Here is a 10,690-nt window from a genome sequence, read left to right as displayed (position 1 = left end):
CTCTTCCTGGGGGGTCCAGCAACATTAAGGATCCCCATGAGATGACTCCCCTCTTCCTGGGGGGTCCAGCAACATTAAGGATCCCCATGAGATGACTCCCCTCTTCCTGGGGGGTCCAGCAACATTAAGACAGTAATATACAATTAGTAATATTACAGTACATTTCATAACACATTAAATGTGTTCCTTCAGGCCACTACTCTACTACGCTACATATCTACAATACAACATCCCCCCCATGTGTACGTGTGTGTGTCTTATGTGTGTGTGTGTGTGTGTGTCTGTCTGTGTGTGTGTCTCTTCACAGTCCCCGTTGTTCCATAAAGTGTATTTTTACTTGTTATTTAAATCTGATTTCACTGCTGCATCAGTTATCTGATGTGGAATAGAGTTCCATGTAGTCATGGCTCTATGTAGTACTGTGCACCTCCCATAGTCTGTTCTGGACAAACCTCTGGTGGCATGTCTTGTGAGCTGTGTGCTAGTCGTTTAAACAGACACCTTGGTGTATTTCAGCTTGTCAACACTTCTTACAAAACAACTTTGAGCCACGAGAGATGTACATGCATATAATTAATGTTAGCTCTCTGTGTACATTTAAGGGCCAGCCGAATCAACAAATCCCAGCACATATTGATGGGTACACTTCCTGCTTTTACTTCCTGCTTTGCCCCTATGAGTATGCTTGCAATGGCCGCCAGTCCATCTGTTATGCCATCGTAACTTGAACGGGGACGTCCGTTCTATTCATTCTATTTCTATGATTACACCCTTTTCAGCTGGGTCGTCACTCTTTACTACAGCCACAAAGTCATAACCCCGCTTATTTATACAATTTATCTTCTTAAAATATTATTTTAAACCGTAACCTTAATCAAAGTGCTAAAACCTAACTTTAAATGAAGACCAAATTGTACATTTTTTTTTCCTACATTCTTACGATGTATAGCCAATTTTGACGTTGTTGCTGTGGTAACTAGGGAACACTTCTCGGCTGGTCTTCCAGGTGACGCCGTGTCCGTCACTTCCGGTCTGAAGTTTGGAAGCCGGCGCGAAACGAAAACGGGAAACAAGGTCGTGAGAAGGAACCGTCACTTCGGTGAAACGACTTTAATTAATTACTCGTTATATATTACATCTAACGGTGTCGGTTCTCACGCTTTATAACCGTATTGTCAACTCAGAAGTGTTCCACTTTTCAAGCTAGGTAACGTAGCTAACCAACGTTTTAACCAACTAGCCAGCCACATCCGCTTTGATACTCTTTTAACTACAGCTGACAAGGATGTCAATCAAACTGTTGTTAGCTGGCTAAGGTAGCTAGTTAGGTGTGCTAACGTCTGGTTAAATCACAGACCGACGAAAATAAACATGTGCTTTCTCTGGTCGAAGTTGTGTCGAGGCTGAGTTAGTTGGTTAGATATTGAATATGATTAGTTAGCCTCTGTGCACCTTCATTAATTAGTTATCTCCACCAGTCAGAATTGAAAGTAGTTTTGTTTTTCCCCCTAACCAGTTACATTAAGCTTGTTGTTTACAGATCATTGACGTTGTGTGTCTTGTTATTCTAGTTAACGTTAGTTGGACCGAATCAGAATCAACTTTATCCACCAAGTACATTTCATAGTGAAGGATAAACAATGCAGTGTGTGGTTTATAGTGAAGGATATACAATGCAGTGTGTGGTTTATAGTGCAGGATATATAATGCAGTGTGGTTTACAGTGAAGGATAAACAATGCAGTGTGGTTTATAGTGAAGGATANAATGCAGTGTGGTTTATAGTGAAGGATAAACAATGCAGTGTGGTTTATAGTGAAGGATACACAATGCAGTGGGGTTTATAGTGAAGGATACATAATGCAGTGTGGTTTACAGTGAAGGATGTATAATGCAGTGTGGTTTATAGTGAAGGATAAACAATGCAGTGTGGTTTATAGTGAAGGATAAACAATGCAGTGGGGTTTATAGTGAAGGATACACAATGCAGTGGGGTTTATAGTGAAGGATAAACAATGCAGTGTGTGGTTTATAGTGAAGGATATATAATGCAGTGTGGGGTTTATAGTGAAGGATAAACAATGCAGTGTGGTTTATAGTGAAGGATATACAATGCAGTGTGTGGTTTATAGTGAAGGATGTATAGTGCAGTGTGTGCTTTATAGTGAAGGATATACACTGCAGTGTGTGGTTTATAGTGAAGGATATACAATGCAGTGTGTGGTTTATAGTGAAGGATATATAATGCAGTGTGGTTTATAGTGAAGGATATACAATGCAGTGTGGGGTTTATAGTGAAGGATATACAGTGCAGTGTATATACAATGCAGTGTGTGGTTTATAGTGAAGGATATACAATGCAGTGTGGGGTTTATAGTGAAGGATATACAAATGCAGTGTGGTTTATAGTGAAGGATATATCAATGCAGTGTGTGGTTTATAGTGAAGGATATACAATGCAGTGTGGGGTTTATAGTGAAGGATATACAATGCAGTGTGGTTTATAGTGAAGGATACACAATGCAGTGTGGTTTATAGTGAAGGATACACAATGCAGTGTGGTTTATAGTGACGGATACACAATGTAAAATATATTTGGCAGGTGTTTGGTTTATATAAATATATTTAGCAGGTGTTTGGTTTATATAAATATATCTAGCAGGTGTTTGGTTTATATAAATATATTTTGCAGTTGTTTGGTTTATATAAATATATTTAGCAGGTGTGTGGTTTATATAAATATATTTGGCAGGTGCGTGGTTTATATAAATATATTTAGCAGGTGTTTGGTTTATATAAATATATTTGGCAGGTGTTTGGTTTATATAAATATATTTTACAGGTGTGTGGTTTATATAAATATATTTGGCAGGTGTGTGGTTTATATAAATATATTTGGCAGGTGTTTGGTTTGTATAAATATATTTGGCAGGTGTTTGGTTTATATAAATATATTTGGCAGGTGTGTGGTTTATATAAATATATCTAGCAGGTGTTTGGTTTATATAAATATATTTTGCAGGTGTCTGGTTTATATACATATATTTAGCAGGTGTGTGGTTTATATACATATATTTAGCAGGTGTTTGGTTTATATAAATATATTTTGCAGGTGTGTGGTTTATATACATATATTTAGCAGGTGTGTGGTTTATATACATATATTTAGCAGGTGTTTGGAGACATGAATCCAGAAGACGTTGTGATCATTCTCAGTGATGATGATGATGATGATGATGATGATGTGTCCATCAACGACTCGGTCTACATCGTCGAAGACATCCAGAACAACGGTAAGATGTCAGCAAAAATACAACAACAGTTTGTAGGAAGATAAAAGGGGAAAAACAGAGATCGGGGAAGTGAAAGGAGAGGAACCTCAAGAAAACCACGTCAGCACTTCTTAAAATCCAGAGTGTCAACCTCTGTGTGGACTTTAGTCCAGTGGTTTCTACATCTATATCATCTATACCATATATATCTACGTGGTCTCTCTACCCACCACAGCAGCAGTACATCAGTCTAACTGCAGCAGGTCACATGATCCTGGAGGAGAAGAGGACCTGGTCGTGACCTTCTGTCAGAGAGGAGAGGTGCTGCCTCACGCACGCTATGACTGTACCTCACACACCTTCACGTGAGTCACGCGCACACCTTCACGTGAGAGAGACACACACACCTTCACGTGAGAGAGACACACACAACCTGTAGGTTAAGGTTATTAAACCTGTAGGTAAGGTTATTAAACTGACCTGTAGGTTAAGGGTTATTAACTGACCTGAAGGTTAAGGGTATTAAACTGACCTGTAGGTTAAGGGTTATTAAACTGACCTGAAGGTTAAGGGTTATTAAACTGACCTGTAGGTTAAGGGTTATGAAACTGACCTGAGGTTAAGGTATAACTGACTAAGTAAGGTTATTAAACTGACCTGAAGGTTAAGGTTTTAAACTGACCTGTAGGTTAAGGTTATTAAACTGACCTGAAGTTAAGGTTAATTAAACTGACCTGAAGTTAAGGGTTATTAAACTGACCTGAAGGTTAGGTTTTAAACTGACTGTAGGTTAAGGTTATTAAACTGACCTGAAGGTTAAGGGTTATTAAACTGACTGAAGGTTAACTGACCTGAGTTAGGTTTAAACTGACCTGAAGGTTAAGGTATTAAACTGACCTGAAGGTTAACTGACCTAAGGTTAAGGTTATTAAAACTGACCTGAAGGTAAGGTTATTAAACTGACCTGAGGTAAGGTTATTAAACTGACCTGAAGTGTTAAACTGACCTGTAGGTTAAGGGTTATTAAACTGACCTGAAGGTTAAGGTTATTAAACTGACTTGAAGGTTAAGTATTAACTGACCTGAAGGTTAAAACCTGAGTTAGGTTATTAAACTGACCTGAAGGTTAAGGTGATTAAACTGACCTAAGTAAAGGTTATTAAAACTGACCTGTTAAGGGTTATTAAACTGACCGTAAGGTTAAGGTTATTAAACTGATCCTGAAAGGTAAAGGTTATTAAGACTACCTGAAGGTAAGGTTATTAAACTGACTGAAGGTTTAAGGGTTATTAAATGACCTGAAGTGTAAACTGACCTGAAGGTTAAGGGTTATTAAACTGACCTGAAGTTAAGGGTTATAAACTGACCTAAGGTTAAGGGTTATTAACTGACTTGAGTTAAGGTTATTAAACTACCTGAAGGTTAAGGGTTATTAAACTGACCTGAAGGTTAAGGGTTATAAACTGACCTGAAGGTAAAGGTATAGGTTAAACTGACTGAAGGTTAAGGGTTATTAAACTGACTTGAAGTTAAGGGTTATTAAACTGACTGAAGGTTAAGGGTTATTAAACTGACCTGAAGGTTAAGGGTATTAAACTGACCTTGAAGGTTAAGGTTTATTAAACTGACCTGAAGGTTAAGGGTTATTAAACTGACTAAGGTAAACTGACTGTAGGTTAAGGTTATTAAACTGACCTGAAGGTTAAGGGTTATTAAACTGACCTGAAGGTTAAGGGTTATTAACTGACCTAAGGTTAAGGGTTATTAAACTGACCTGTAGGTTAAGGGTTATTAAACTGACCTGTAGGTTAAGGGTTATAAACTGACCTGAAAGGATAAGGGTTATTAAACTGACCTGAGTTAAGGGTTATTAACTGACCTAAAGGTTAAGGGTTATTAAACTGACCTTAGGTTAAGGGTTATTAAACTGACTGAAGGTAAGGGTTATTAAACTGACCTGAAGGTTAAATGACTGAAGTTAAGGGTTATTAAACTGACCTGAAGGTTAAGGGTTATTAACTGACGACAATAATTAAGGGTTATTAAACTGACCTGAAGGTTAAGGGTTATTAAACTGACCTGTAGGTTAAGGGTTATTAAACTGACCTGTAGGTTAAGGGTATTAAACTGACCTGAAGGTTAAGGGTTATTAAACTGACCTGAAGGTTAAGGGTTATTAAAACTGACCTAAGTAAGGGTATTAAACTGACCTGAAGGTTAAGGGTTATTAAACTGACTGAAGGTTAAGGGTTATTAAACTGACCTGAAGGTTAAACTGACCTGAAGTAAAGGTTATTAAACTGACCTGAAGGTTAGGGTTATTAAACTGACTGAAGGTTAAGGGTTATTAAACTGACCTAAAGGTTAAGGTTATTAAACTGACCTGAAGGTTAAGGGTTATTAAACTGACTGAAGGTTAAGGTTATAAACTGACCTGAAGGTTAAGGGTTATTAACTGACCTGAAGGTTAAACTTGACCTGAAGGTAAGGGTTATTAAACTGACTGAAAAGTTATTAAACTGACCTGAAGGTTAAGGTTATTAAACTGACCTGAAGGTTAAGGGTTATTAAACTGACCTGAAGTTAAGGTTATTAAACTGACCTGAAGGTTAAGGGTTATTAAACTAACCTGTAGGTAAGGTTATTAAACTGACCTGAAGAGTTAAGGGTTATTAAACTGACCTGAAGTTAAGGGTTATTAAACTGACCTGAAGTTAAGTATTACTGACTTAGGTTAAGGTTATTAAACTACCTGAAGTTAAGGGTTATTAAACTGACCTGAGGTAAGGGTATTAAACTGACTAGTTAAGGTTATTAAACTGCCGTAGGTTAAGGGTTATTAACTGACCTGAAGGATAAGGGTATTTAAACTGACCTGTAGGTTAAGGGTTATTAAACTGACCTGAAGGTTAAGGGTTAAACTGACCTGAAGGTTAAGGGTTATTAAACTGACCACTTAGGTTAAGGGTTATTAAAACTGACCTGAAGGTTAAGCTTTTAAGACTAAGTTAAGGTTATTAAACGACCTGAAGGTTAAAACTGACCTGTAGTAAGGGTTATTAAACTGACCTGAAGGTTAAAACTGACCTGTAGGTAAGGGTTATTAAACTGACCTGAAGGTTAAGTTATAAAACTGACCTGAAGGTAAGGTTATTAAACTGACCTGTAACGACCTGTAGGTTTAAGGTTATTAAACTACCTGAAGGTTAGGGTATTAAACTGACCTGAAGTTAAGGGTTATTAAACTGACCTGAAGGTTAAGGGTATTAAACTGACTGTAAGGTTAAGGGTTATTAAACTGACTAGTAAGGTTTAAACTGCTAAGGTTAAGGGTTATTAAACTGACCTGAAGGTTAAAACTGACCTGAGTTAAGGTTATTAAACTGACTGAAGGTTAAACTGACCTGAGGTTAAGGTTATTAAACTTGACCTGAAGGTTAAGGGTTATTAAACTGACCTGAAGGTTAAGGGTTATTAACACCTAAAAGGTTTAAAACTTGGAACTGTAGGTTAAGGGTTATTAAACTGACCTGAAGGTTAAGGGTTATTAAACTGACCTGAGTAAACTACTGAAGTAAAGGGTTATTAAACTGACCTGAAGGTTAAGGGTTATTAAACTGACTGAACGTTAGGTATTAACATGACCTGAAGGTTAAACTGACCTGAAGGTTAAGGGTTATTAAACTGACCTGAAGTTAAGGGTTATTAAACTGACCTGAAGGTTAAGGGTTATTAAACTGACTTGAAGGGAAGGTTATTAAACTGACCTGAAGGTTAAGGTTATTAACTGACTGAAGGTTAAGGGTTATTAAACTGACCTGAAGGTTAAGGGTTATTAAACTGACCTTGGTTAAGGGTATTAAACTGACCTGTAGGTTAAGGTTATTAACTGACGTAGGTTAAACTGACCTGAGGTTAAGGGTTATTAAACTGACCTGAAGGTTAAGGTTATTAAACTGACCTGAAGGTTAAGGGTTATTAAACTGACCTGAAGTTAAGGTTATAACTGACTGAAGGTAAGGTTATTAAACTGACCTGAAGGTTAAGGGTTATAAACTGACCTGAAGTTAAGGGTTATTAAACTGACCTGAAGGTTAAGGGTTATTAAACTGACCTGAAGGTTAAGGTTATTAAACTGACCTGAAGGTTAGGTATTAACTGACCTGAAGTAGGTTATTAAACTGACTAGGTTAAGGTTATTAAACTGACCTGAAGGTTAAGGGTTATTAAACTGACCTGAAGGTTAAGGGTTATTAAACTGACCTGAAGGTTAAGGGTTATTAAACTGACTGAAGTTAAGGTTATTAAACTGACTTGGTAGGTTATAACTACCTGAAGGTTAAGGTTATTAACTGACCTGAAGGTTAAGGGTTATTAAACTGACCTGTAGGTTAAGGGTTATTAAACTGACTGAAGGTTAAGGGTTATTAAACTGACCTGAAGGTTAAGGGTTATTAAACTGACCTGAATTAAGGGTATTAATGACCTGAAGGTTAAGGGTTATTAAACTGACCTGAAGGTTAAGGGTTATTAAACTGACCTGAAGTTAAGGGTTATTAAACTACCTGAAGGTTAAGGGTTATTAAACTGACTGAAGGTTAAGGTTATTAAACTGACCTGAAGGTAAGGGTTATTAAACTGACTGTAGGTTAAGGGTTATTAAACTGACCTGTAGGTTAAGGGTTATTAAACTGACCTGAAGGTTAAGGGTATTAAACTGACCTGAAGGTTAAGGGTTATTAAACTGACCTGAAGTTAAGGGTTATTAAACTGACCTGAAGTTAAGTTATTAACTGACCTGAAGGTTAAGGGTTTTTAAACTGACCTGAAGGTTAAGGTTATTAAACTGACCTGAAGTTAAGGTTATTAAACTGACCTGAAGTTAAGGGTTATTAAACTGCCTGAAGGTTAAGGTATTAAACTGACCTGAAGGTTAAGGGTTATTAAACTGACCTGAAGGTTAAGGGTTATTAAACTGACCTGTGTTAAGGTTATAAACTGACCTGATTAAGGGTTATTAAACGACTGAGGTTAAGGGTTATTAAACTGACCTGAAGGTTAAGGGTTATTAAACTGACCTGAAGTTAAGGGTTATTAACTGACCTGATAGGTTTTAAACTGACCTGAAGGTAAGGGTTATTAAACTGCCTGTAGTTAAGGGTTATTAATGACCTGAAGGTTAAGGGTTATTAAACTGACCTGAAGGTTAGGGTTATTAAACTGACTGAAGGTTAAGGGTTATAAACTGACCTGAAGGTTAAGGGTATTAATAAACTAGTTAAACTGACCGAAGGTTAAGGGTTATTAAACTGACCTGAAGGTTAAGGTTATTAAACTGACCTGAGGTAAGGGTTTTAAACTGACCTGAAGGAAGGTTAAACTGACCTGAAGGTTAAGGGATTAAACTGACCTGAAGGTTAAGGGTATTAAACTGACCTGAGTTAAGGGTTATTAAACTGACCGAGTTAAGGGTATTAAACTGACCTGAAGTAAGGGTGATTAATACGAAGGTGGTTATTAAACTACCTGAGGTTAGGGTTATTAAACTGCCGAAGTTAAGGTTATTAAACTACCTGTAGGTTAAGGTTATAACTGACCTGAAGGTTAAGTGACCGTTAGTTAAAACTGACCTGAAGTTAAGGGTTATAAACTGACTGAATAAGTTATTAACTGACCTGACGAAGGTTTACTGAGAGGTTAAGGGTTATAAACTGACCTGACGTTAAGGTTATTAAACTGACTGAAGGTTAAGGTTATTAACTGACTGAGGTTAAGGGTTATTAAACTGACCTGAAGGTTAAGGTTTAACTGACCTAGAAGGTTATTAACCTGTAGGTTATAAACTGACCTGAAGTTAAGGTTATTAACTACCTGAAGTTAAGGTTATTAAATGACCTGGTAAGGTATTAAACTGACTGAAGTTAAACTGACTGAAGGTATCCCAGAACCACCTTGTCTCTCTTGTTGCTCCAGAACACACTCCTCTTATGGGCGTTACAGTGGCACACTCCTGACACAGTCCACACAGAACACTGCAGCACACACACACACACACACACACACACACACACACACACACACACCACACACACGGAAAGAGAAAAGAAAACTCTCGTCAGCCGATTGTAATCAACACCTCAATTCACACACAGTAACCCTAACCCTTCACATCTCTCTGACACTACGAGTTTACCTTCAGTCTCCTCTGAAGCTCTACAGAGTTTACTTCCGTCTCTCTCTACAGCCTGCAGAGTTACCTTCAGTCTCTCTGACAGCTCTACAGAGTTTACCTCAGTCTCTCTGACAGCTCTGCAGAGTTACCTTCACGTCTCTGACAGCTCTACAGAGTTTACCTTCACGTCTCTCTGACAGCTCTACAGAGTTTACCTTCACGTCTCTCTCTGACAGCTCTGCAGAGAGTTACCTTCACGTCTCTGACAGGTCTACAGAGTTACCTTCACGTCTCTGACAGGTCTACAGAGTTTACCTTCACGTCTCTCTGACAGCTTACAGAGTTTACCTTCACGTCTCTCTCTCTAACAGCTCTGCAGAGTTTACCTTCACGTCCTGACAGGTCTACAGAGTTACCTTCACGTCTCTGACAGGTCTACAGAGTTTACCTTCACGTCTCTCTGACAGCTCTACAGAGTTTACCTTCACGTCTCTCTCTCTAACAGCTCTACAGAGTTTACCTTCACGTCTCTCTCTCTGACAGCTCTACAGAGTTTACTTCATGTCTCTCTCTGACACTCTACAGAGTTAACCTTCACGTCTCTCTCACACAGCTCACCCCCGCGGACCTTGTCACAGACGTAACAGAAGCACTGGTGACAGAAGAGCTGGTTGGATTCTACTGGTCTCCTACATCACTGTCTGTTGGTCTGGAAGAGAGGAGACACACTGATGTAGGAGGAGAAGTGTGTGTCCTCTCACGTGAAGGTGTGTGTGTCTCGCTCACGTGAAGGTGTGTGTGTCTCTCTCACGTGAAGTTGTGTGTGTGTCTCTCTCACGTGAAAGGTGTGTGTGTGTGTGTATGTGTGTCTCCTCACGTGAAGGTGTGTCTGTGTCTCTCTCATGTGAAGGTGTGTGTGTGTGTGTGCTCCCTCACGTGAAGTGTGTGTGTGTGGTATGTGTGTCTCCCTCACGTGAAGGTGTGTGTGTGTGTGTGTCTCCCTCACGTGAAGTGTGTGTGTGTGTGTGTTCTCCCTCACGTGAAGGGTGTGTCTGTGTCTCTCTCACGTGAATGTGTGTGTCTCTCACGTGAAGGTGTGTGTGTCTCTCTCACGTGAAGGTGTGTGTGTGTCTCTCACGTGAAGTGTGTAAGTGTCTCTCTCACGTGAAGGTGTGTGTGTCTCTCTACGTGAAGGTGTGTGTGTGTCTCTCACGTGAAGGTGTGTGGTCTCTTCACGTGAAAGGTGT

At 38.7% G+C, this 10,690-nt stretch overlaps 1 long non-coding RNA gene across 2 annotated transcripts; it reads left to right on the top strand.

The window, feature by feature from the left end:
* Window positions 1-1,046: 1,046 nt before the first annotated feature.
* Window positions 1,047-3,630, top strand: LOC112071736 (uncharacterized). Of its 2 annotated transcripts, none has more exons than XR_002894161.2 (3): window positions 1,047-1,207; window positions 3,172-3,292; window positions 3,507-3,630. It is a non-coding gene; the product is annotated as an uncharacterized lncRNA (long non-coding RNA). The 2 variants fall into 2 exon arrangements; XR_002894160.2 differs by having other exon boundaries at window positions 3,169-3,292.
* The last annotated feature ends 7,060 nt before the right edge of the window (window positions 3,631-10,690 follow it).

Source organism: Salvelinus sp. IW2-2015, unplaced genomic scaffold, assembly GCF_002910315.2.
Source record: "Salvelinus sp. IW2-2015 unplaced genomic scaffold, ASM291031v2 Un_scaffold1703, whole genome shotgun sequence".
Taxonomy (NCBI): Eukaryota; Metazoa; Chordata; class Actinopteri; order Salmoniformes; family Salmonidae; genus Salvelinus; species Salvelinus sp. IW2-2015.
Note: the sequence above shows the minus strand (reverse complement) of the source record. Positions and strands in the feature narration are given on the sequence as shown.